At 44.2% G+C, this 9,860-nt stretch overlaps 1 pseudogene; it reads left to right on the forward strand.

Moving 5' to 3' along the window:
• Positions 1-54: 54 nt before the first annotated feature.
• LOC105289941 lies at positions 55-5,854 on the forward strand (annotated as a pseudogene).
• The last annotated feature ends 4,006 nt before the right edge of the window (positions 5,855-9,860 follow it).

The raw sequence follows: 9,860 nt of genomic DNA on the forward strand, positions 1-9,860 counted from the left end.
CCAAACGTCCACCCATGGGAAGAATGGGTAATTAAACTGTGGTGTGCTCACACAATGGCCTACAACAGGAAACGGACGAACTACAGCTCCTGTGATGTCATGGAAGTATCTCGCAGACATAATGTTGAGCTAAAGAAGCCAAACTCCAAAACAGTTGATATTTTCTGATTCTATTTAATTCAAGAACAAGCAAAACTAACTGATAACTACAGTAGTCAGAAGAGTGATTATCTCTTGGGGTTGGGGGTGGCGAGGTTTGACTGGGAAGGTGCTGAGAATACCTCTGGGGTCCAGATATGTTTTATATCTTGACCTGGATGGCAGGTAAATGAGAGTTTGCATATATAAAAACGCATCACACGTGACTGGCACTTTACTGAATGTATGTTTATCTCAACACAAAGTTGTTAAAAATTATAAATGTCAAAACTGTCCTAAATAACATGTTAAATGTGGGAGGCTGAAATCCCCACTTAGGAACATGCTTACTTTGAAAACGATCTGAAATAAGTGTTTTGCAAAACAACACTTACCTATGATTGAGGCTCAAATTTAGTCTATTCGAGTTTTTTTTGTCTTGTTTTGTTTTTAATACTGGTTACAACTCACTAAATTGATTTCATGATCCACTAAAGGTCAGAATCCATTATTGGAAAAACACAGTTCTAAACGATAGGGAGCCACTGAAGGTTTTAAGAAGAGGAGTGACAGGAACAGGCTGGTGCTTCAGAAAGCGTGGGAGATGGGCTCAAGCGTAAGACTGGAGCTGGGGGTCAGGCGAGGAGGCCCCATGTTTGGGGATGGGCCCTGGGGGAGAGGGCCTCGAGCCAGATCTTTCTTTCAGGCTGTGGGGCTTCACTTGGACCCCTGCATTGAGCTCTCACCCTGCACCATACCTGGCACCCCACCTGGGGCCCACCCCACCCATTCCCCGCTGAGAGTGGCTGGCTGACAAGTACCCAGTGTGATCTGTCCATCATCACAGCAACATTACGAGGGTGGGGGAGAGAAACCTTCCCTCCCTCTTGCCAACGAGCAGTGGTCACCCCACGAATACTATCAGAGACTGGGGTCTAGGAAGAGCTGACGGAAAGAAAGCAATTTGTGCGTCTCTGTCCTTTTCTTTCCCGGACGTTGTGCACATCCCTCTGCACGTGTCTCTCATCCCGTTCCTACCACAAGCCGTGAGGAGAGAGGATCGTCTCCAAGGACGAAGAAAGTGAGGCTCGGAGACGGGGAGAGGCACACACCCCCAAAGTCCCGCAGCTGGTAAGCGGTAAAGCCAGGCTTAGCAGGTCTGTGGACAGAAGGTCCAGCCCTTTCTGAACAAAAGCCTCAATCATGTGACGCATCCCATCTTGATGTGAGATGCTGGCTAGAGAGGGGGGCCTGATCCATGACATGTGCTAATGCCCACGGGCTCTGTGAAATCCTCCAGAGCGGAGAAACCTCGACTAAGCAGTCTGCTCTCTGGGTGGTCCCGCCATTCCGCACCCTCTGTTGGAAGTGTGCTAGCTTCTGACTTTCCCCCCATCTTCAGTAAGGACTGAAGCAAGGCTTCAGCTCAGCCAGGGGTTCTGACTGTGGACCTCGCAGCCGCAGCACCAGCACTGGGCAGCTTGGGCACTCGCTCTGTTGCCAGGAATAACAGATTAGAGAACCGGTGATGGGAGCAGGAAATCTGGAGACTCCAGGGGAGTGGAGGGTGGCCCAACAACCACTCTGTATTTCCACACGGGTGTCGCAAGATGAGGAGAAGCTGCTGATACGCCTCGGCTCTGGGCACCATATTGCCTTCTAATCACCCCCAGAGGATTCCGGAGGCAGAAGAGCAGGAAGCGCTGAGGCCCATCCACGCCGGAGCTCTCTGAAGGAGCTGAGACTCAGTCCCTCCCTCCAGCCCACATCGCCGCGCCCACTGAGGTTCGCACACACGCGCACACACCGTGTCAGCCACCCCAGTCACTGCTGCCGCCACCCTGTGCCCGGCCCTGAGAGGCCGACCCCAAGGACAGCATCCTTTGGGTCTCTCATCAGCTGGCCTTGTCTATCCAGGGAGGCTCTATGACCCTCATCCTGACTTCAGCGTTAGGAAGGAGGTGGCCGCATCCCAGACTGCCCCTGGACTTGTCACGTTCTCTCAGTGCTTCTCAGGGGCCCCCCTCACTTCACTCAAAATATGCGTGGGCAGGGGAGGAAAACACACAACGCCTCTCAGGTAAATTCCTGCTCTGGGTGGCCCCCTCCTCGTCACCCACCTGCCTTGCCCGTACTCGCAAAGTCACAGTGGGACCAGGTTTTTCGATCCCCACTTGGCATGTTCTGCATAGCTGGTCTAGCACTTCGAGGCTCTTAGAAACTGAGGGCTCTTAACACCCTGTGTTCTCAGCTGTGGGTCCTCACCAGCGAGAGAAGCAGAATAGTAGGAAACAAGAATGCGCCACACCTCCCCACACCTCTCTCCCTTTCTCTCTTTGCACAGCTGCATATAGTAGATAAATTCTACCGCGTGTGTGCGTGCGTGCATACGTGTGTGCATGCGTGCGTGCGTGCGTGTAAACAGTGTAAGAGACCCGAATAGTAGAGATGTTACTTCCACGAATATCATCCGGGCCCAAAATGCCCTGTCGCGTGTCGACTTGTTAAGACATTTGTCCCACACAGGGTGAAGTTCTGCAGGCCTGGGGTCCATTCGCCACCCCCATCCCCACCCCTTTCCATGTGTTCATTTTACTGCTGGCCTATGGGAAGCAGCCTGATACCCTCATTTCTAACCTGGGGGCACCTCAATACAGTCCTGCAGTAAAATCACTTCCAAAAGGGAGTGTCAGGCCATGACCTCTGTGCCTGGGTAACCCCCTCCCCGGGTCATCATTGGGTCTAAGCCGTGTCAATGAGTCTTGGCATCATTTGAGCCAATAATCAGGCCAAACTGGCTATTTTCGATGGATGCTTTTCCCCAGCTGGCACTGCATAGCTCACGGCCCACAAAGGCCTTCCGCACACCTCACTTTACCTCATTTGCACAGAGCTCTACGAGAGAATATCATCTGCCTCTGGGAAAGGTGACATGCTATTTCAAGTCTACTGACATTCTTAATAAACCAAACTGAATACAGTGGAAGGAACTGTGATTATATTCTGCCCCCTCCCCATTTTCCCCCACCGCAAATGAACCTATGCTGACGCCCATGGATTCCTGTCCCCCTCCCCCCGGGCTCTGGACCCCGTTTCCCCTCATTGTGGGCGGAAGTCCCGTTTACCCTTTATTCCCTCTCTCATGGAGTAGCTTCGGTCTGTCTCTCTCTTCTGGACCTCCCTAGTCACCTAAGGCGCATTTTCAGAACAACGCAAAGTTAAACGTATGGATGAAAAGCAGGAGGAGGGAAAGGGTGGCAGAGAAGGGAAGAGGGAGCACGGGATGCGAGAGACGGAACTGGCTCTTTCTCCACAAGAAACAAACCGCCCGCCTTTCTTCCGACTGGATACTTCTGCCAGGAATTGCTGTAATCTCTCCCCTCCTCTTCACAGCCAGACATTTTGGAGAAAACATCTAAATCTGTCTCTACTTCTTAAACCTCCTATGTATTTCTCAACTGGCTGCAATCTGGCTTCTGTGCCCTCCTCTCCACTGAAACTGATCTAAGTTCACCAGGGAGCATCTAAGCGCAAAATCCGACGGGCTGAAAACAAGATGGCTTCTCTTGAGGGTACTCCCAGCCCTTTCAGTGAGGCTCTCCTTTCCCTTGGCCTCTGTGGCCCTACCTTTGAAATGCTAGGGCCACTTCCTAAGCCTCCTTCATTCCTTACTCTGTTCGCTCTCCTAGGGAGATGATACTCAGATCTACAATTCCAACCACTAACATGAGCCCCCACTCATGACGGCCCAGACCACGTCATAATAACAACAACAACAAGTATTTATTAACAGCTGCCATGTGCCAGTGCTGTGCCGGCCCACGACAATTCTCTGAAGCGTGTGCCATTATGAGCTATATTTCATAGGCGCGCAAACTTAAGGAACTAACCCAAGGTCACATGGTTGTTAAAAGGCTGTTTTTGAAGCCCACACTCATTACCATTTCCGGTTTCCAGAAGATGATAAAGTAACAGGGCTGCTGGCTCCCCCTCCACAAATCCGACCCCCGTGAGGGTCGTAGGGAGGTTGATGAATCTGAGGAAATCATGCCAAAACTGTGAGGATTCACCCTGGAAAGCCAGAAAGCGGTGGGTCCCAACGTAGAGAGAAAACAGCTTAGGAAATAAGAGGTGGCCAAGTGCCAACCAGGTGACAGATTCTGAAGGGGATCTTAGAGCCACTCTTTTATCTTTCCCACATTGCCATGGGGCAAGGGGTGATGTCCCTGCCAGCCAGCACTTTAGGGCAGAACACCAGTGTGAGGACACGGGCCGGGCTGAGGAGCAGAGAACAGCCTGGCACAGGCAGCCTGGCTCGGAGAAGTCCTTCCTGCTCGGTATCCTGAGGAGGAGGGGACCTCAGCCAAAACAGATGGCTTGGAAAGAGCCTAGGATACAGCCAGGTTAAGGACAGGGAAATAAGCAGCGGTCGGCCCCGGGCTGTAAGGCCAGAACATGCACCCTGACGTGTCACCTCCAGGCACAGACTCACACTCTCAGTCTTGCTAGAGCTCAGGCCAGGGCCAGGCCTTTCAGCTCTCCCTCTGGACACACGTCCTCAGCCGAGGCGATGCGCCCCCCAGGGGAAGGTTAGGGCGTATGAAAGAGCTCGCAAAGTAAAATGACTGAAGGGGGACAACAGCGCAAAAAAAAGTCAAAAGGGTGGACAATGGCTATCAGATAAAGTACAGCTGACGGGCCGCAGCAGACAACCAGCCAAAGCAGCACAACAAATATCTCCAAAAACATAGATGTTCAGAGTTTATGAAACAATTCAAGAACAGACACATTCTGAAAAACAATAAAAACAATAAACAACACTGGGTTGAAAATATTATGAAAAAATGTTAAAAAAAAAAAAAAGAAATTATAGATGGTTGAAGAGAAGGAGGATTAAATCTGAAGAGTGAATGAGTGACGTTTCCAGTGGCCGTTCTCCCTTGGAGAAGAGAAGGCTGGGAGGCAGCAGCCAAGGCATCCAGGCAAAAAGGCCCATTCCCCGAGGCCCACTCCCCCAGGGCCCATTCCCACAAGGACTGGCAGCCATGGGCAGCCACGTGGTTTAACCAGGCGGAGTGGAAGATCCGCAGATGCAAGGCCTGGCAAACCGAAGCGCGCTGCATCGCCCTGCATCTAGGCCCACCCCGCCCACAGTGAAATGCCCCGCCTGGGCTACCGCACAGAAGTGCAAGCCGGCAGGGGATTTAGCTTGGGGGAGCTGAGGGTGGCCGGCAACCATGAGAAGGTGGCCTGGACCCCTGGATCGAGGCAGTGGCACAAGTGCACAGAGTCCCTGCAGGGGACCGGGCAGCGCCTGACAGAGTACCTCCCCAAGCTCATCCGCTTCCCCAGGAAGCCTTCGGCCACCAAGCAAGGAGACAGGTCTGCTGAAGAACTCAAACTGGCTACCCAGCTGACAGAGGCAATCATGCCCAAGGCAATGCCGACAAGAAGGAGAAAGCCAGGGTCATCACAGAGGAGAACTTCAAGGCATTTGCTAGTCTTCTCTTGGCCTGTGCCCATGCCCGGCTCTGTGCCATCCAGACAAAAAGGGCCAAGGAAGCTGCAGAACAGGATGTTGAAAAAATAAAAATAAAGTGCTGTTGGCAACGTGTGATAAAAATAAACAAATAAATTGGACCAGAAGTTCCAGTCAAGATAATCACCCAGGCAACAACTGATAAGAGGTTAAAGAAGTATGAAGTACAAGAGAGAAGTTGAAAGATACAGAGAAGTAGAATTGTCAGCATTTATATAATAAAAATCTCAGAAGAGAAAAAAAATAAGGATAGGTAAGAAAATATTCGAAAAAAGAATAACTAAAATTTTCCCCCAAATTAAAAAGAAACAAGATCTTAGAAGATTTTACAGAGTGATAGACAAGAATGAATAGTTCAGAGCATCAAAAACAAGGAGAAAATGTAAATGCTTCCAATGAAGAATAGATCAATCATCTCTTAAAATCAGACAATGGAATTTTGTAAATGTTTATTCAGCTAATATATATAGTGAATAAATATATGCACCAGTTGTAAAGCACAGCTGATCTTCAGATAGGAACACATCAGTGTAACTAACTCCCATATCAAAAAAGAGAAGTGAGCACCACCCAACAAGTCTTCCTGGTCCTTGCCCTCCAGAGATAACCCTATCCTGACTACTAACACCATGAGTTAGTTTCTTCTGTTTTTAAATTCTATATAAACAGAAGCACACTATATACACCCTTTTATATCTGGCTTCTCGCTCAACATCATGGGACTCACCATGTGGTCGCATCTCTTCACTTATTCACATGGATATAGAGCAGTTTCTCAACCTCAGCACAACTGACATTGTGGGCCAGGTCATTCTTTGCTATGTGGAGGCTGTCCTATGCATTGCAGGGTGTTCAGGAGCATCCCTAGTCTCTACCCACTAGATACCAGTAGCAATCCTCTGCCCCTGCAACCCTAACAAGATATGATAACCAAAAAAGTATCTCCGGACATTGCCAAGTATCTCTTGGGAGGCAACAGTGTCTCTAGTTAGAACCACTGCTGCATGGAATTCCATCATATGAATAGATCACAGTTTATTTATCTATTCTCCTGCTGATGAACGTTTAGGTTGTTCCCAACCTGGGGCCATTAGGAATAATATTTTTATAAAGAGAAACAATATTTTCAAAAGTTTTGAAGGAAAAGAACACTAAACCCAGAATTTTAATCTATATAAAAAGTCTCAGTTTGAGCACTCAAAGATCCTCTTTGAAAATACTTTTGTATAGGTGGTGTTCCAGCAAGGAGAGAAACACATCTATATGGTATGCTGCAAGCCATATGCGAAATGAAGGCGAGTAAATAGCATAGCAAAGTATACAGTTAACTAAAATAGGACAAAGAACTTCCACTTCTGGGTAGGATGTAGGAGGTTGGAACAGGCCAACATTGACACTAATAGCAACTATTAAAACTTAGATAAATTTTTTTAAATCTCATTCTAAGGTGTCATAAAATAAGTCTTAATAGATATAACAAGTTTGAAATCATACAAAGTGTGTTCTCTAACCTCTAATGGAATTCAATTAGAAATGAATAATAGAAATCTGAGACTTCATCAAATATCTAGAAATTAAACAACATATCTCTAAATAACCATGGGTCGAAGAAGAAATTACAAGAGAAATTAGAAAGCATCTTAAACTGAATGAAAACAAAAACTTAACATCAAAATTTATGGGATGTAGCTAAAACAATGCTTAGAGGGAAATGCATACTTTTAAATACCTATATCAGAAAAAAAGGCTTCAATCAATAACCTAAGCTTCCACCTTAATAAACTAGAAAGAGATCAACAAGACAATAGAAAAAAGTACAAAAGATCTCTTTGCGAAAGAAAGTAACCAAACCTCTGATAAACATATGAAAAGGCACTCAGTTTTGCTAGTCACTAGGAAAATGCAAACGAAACCCACAATGTGATATAAACCCATCAGACCGGAAAGGCTAAAATTAAAAGGTAGAAAAATATTGTGTGTGGGTGAGAATGTGGAGCATCTAGAACTCTCACATGTTGATGATGGGGTGTAAAGTAGCACACCTACTTTGGAGATCTGTTGAGCAGTACTGACTGAAGCTGAAATATGCATAGCTTATGAACCAGAAATTACATTCCTAATGATATATTCAACAGGAACTCGTACCTTCTCTCATTTAAAGCTATGCACTAGAATGTTTATGGTAACTCTATTCAAAATAGCAAATAAAAACAAGAAATCAGAAAATACTCAAATGCTTATCAAAAATAAAATTGATAAATTATAGCATGTCATATTATGAAATATTATACAAGATACTACACAACAATGAACATACTACAATGAATGACATACAACCACATAAATGAATCTTACCCAAAAAAGGGTTGAGCATAAGACAAAACAGATATAAAAAAAAATACTGTATGATTCCTTGTATATAAAGTACAAAAATTGACAAGATATACTGATTCTTTTAGAAGTCAGAGTTGTGGCAGAGAGAGAGAGAGAGAGAGAGAGAGAGATTGATTTTTAATAAGTTGGCTCATGCAGTTGCCAGGGAGCTGGCAAGTCCAAATTGCAGGGAAGGTCAGCAGGCTGAAGACTCAGGGAGGAGCTGATGTTACAGCTCAAGTCTGGAGGCAGTCTGGAAGTAGCATTCCATCCTCCTCAGGGGACCTCCATCTATTTTATCTGAATGCCTTTAACTGATTGGATGAGACCCACCCATATTATGTAGTATAATCTGCTTTACTTAAAACCTTCTGATTTAAATGTTAATCTTATCTAAAAGAAAAAAAAAAAAAAGACCTTCACAGAAACAGACTGCCTTTTGATCAAATATCTGGGCACTGTGGTCTGGCCAAATTGATGCATGAAATTAACCATAACAATTCCTAACAATTCAAAACTAAAATTCTAGACAATATAACTGTAAATAGGAGGGTGGGAGAAGGATGTGGAGAAGTGGGGACGAGAGAAAAAAATAAGAGAAGTGAAAGCATGCTAATATGTTTGTCTTGTTCAGGAGGAAGATAGTGATATTAATAAGTTTAAGAAATTATTAGGAAAGATACCTATAAATATTTGTCTTACTTTGTTAAAAATAGAATACATATATTTCAAATCAACAGAACAAAAATCCATTTAATGGAATGCAGGAAAGGAAAAAAATAATAAAAAATAAAGTTTAGTAAACAAAATTAAGATTTTAAAAATTCATATATATTAACTTTATTTTAGTTCCAATAAAAAGAAATTCACTGTTCAAAAGACAGAATAATGGATATTCTTTTTAAAAGATTTTGCAAATATATTTCCTATAAATGACTGGTAAAATTTATGTCTACAAATAGCTAAAGAAATTTTTAGAAAGAAAAGCAAAGAAGGGGCATTGATGTTACTAGACATCAAGGCATATTTCAAACTACAATAAATAAGTCCAGTGTGTTGGTATTAAGGGTCAAATAATGGAGCAGAATTGAGAGCTCAGAAATAGGACCAGGTATACACAGAAATTTGTTAGGGAATAATAAATAAAAATGGACAGATTTTCTTGGAAATTATGTTGGAAAAACCAGTCCACCAGGTTGGATCTGTACAATTGACCATATACAAAAAAAATTACCAAAAAATTAAATAAATAAATAAAGGCATAAATATGAAAGGATAACTATAAAATAAAAAATAAATAAATAAAGGCATAAATATGAAAGGATAACTATAAAATAAAAAATAAATAAATAAAGGCATAAATATGAAAGGATAACTATAAAATAAAAAATAACATCTGTGTGACCTGTGAGGATGGACCTCTTAAAACTCTAAAAGTAGACATCGCACATGGGAAAATATTATATTCAACTACACCAAAATTGGAGATTTTCTAGACAAAATACACAGGTGACCAATTGGGAAAAGTTGCAATACTTAAAGTTGACAAGAGATAAATTCCTGACTTTGACCATTTTTTAGTTGTTTGGGCCAGTTACTTTGTGGAATACCCCACTTGTGCTTATCGCACGTTTCCTTATGATTAGATTGATGTTTTCCATTTTGGGCAGAAATGCCAATGCAGTGCCATGGTTCCTCTTCTCAGTGTATCTCGCCAGGATGACACAGTTTGACCCAGTATTGATGATGCCAACTTTATTATTTGGGTAAGTGGCATCTGCCAGCTTTCTAAACTTTAAAGTTAGGATTT

The sequence above is a fragment of the Pteropus vampyrus genome, unplaced genomic scaffold (genome assembly GCF_000151845.1).
Source record: "Pteropus vampyrus isolate Shadow unplaced genomic scaffold, Pvam_2.0 Scaffold30, whole genome shotgun sequence".
NCBI classification, from domain to species: domain Eukaryota; kingdom Metazoa; phylum Chordata; class Mammalia; order Chiroptera; family Pteropodidae; genus Pteropus; species Pteropus vampyrus.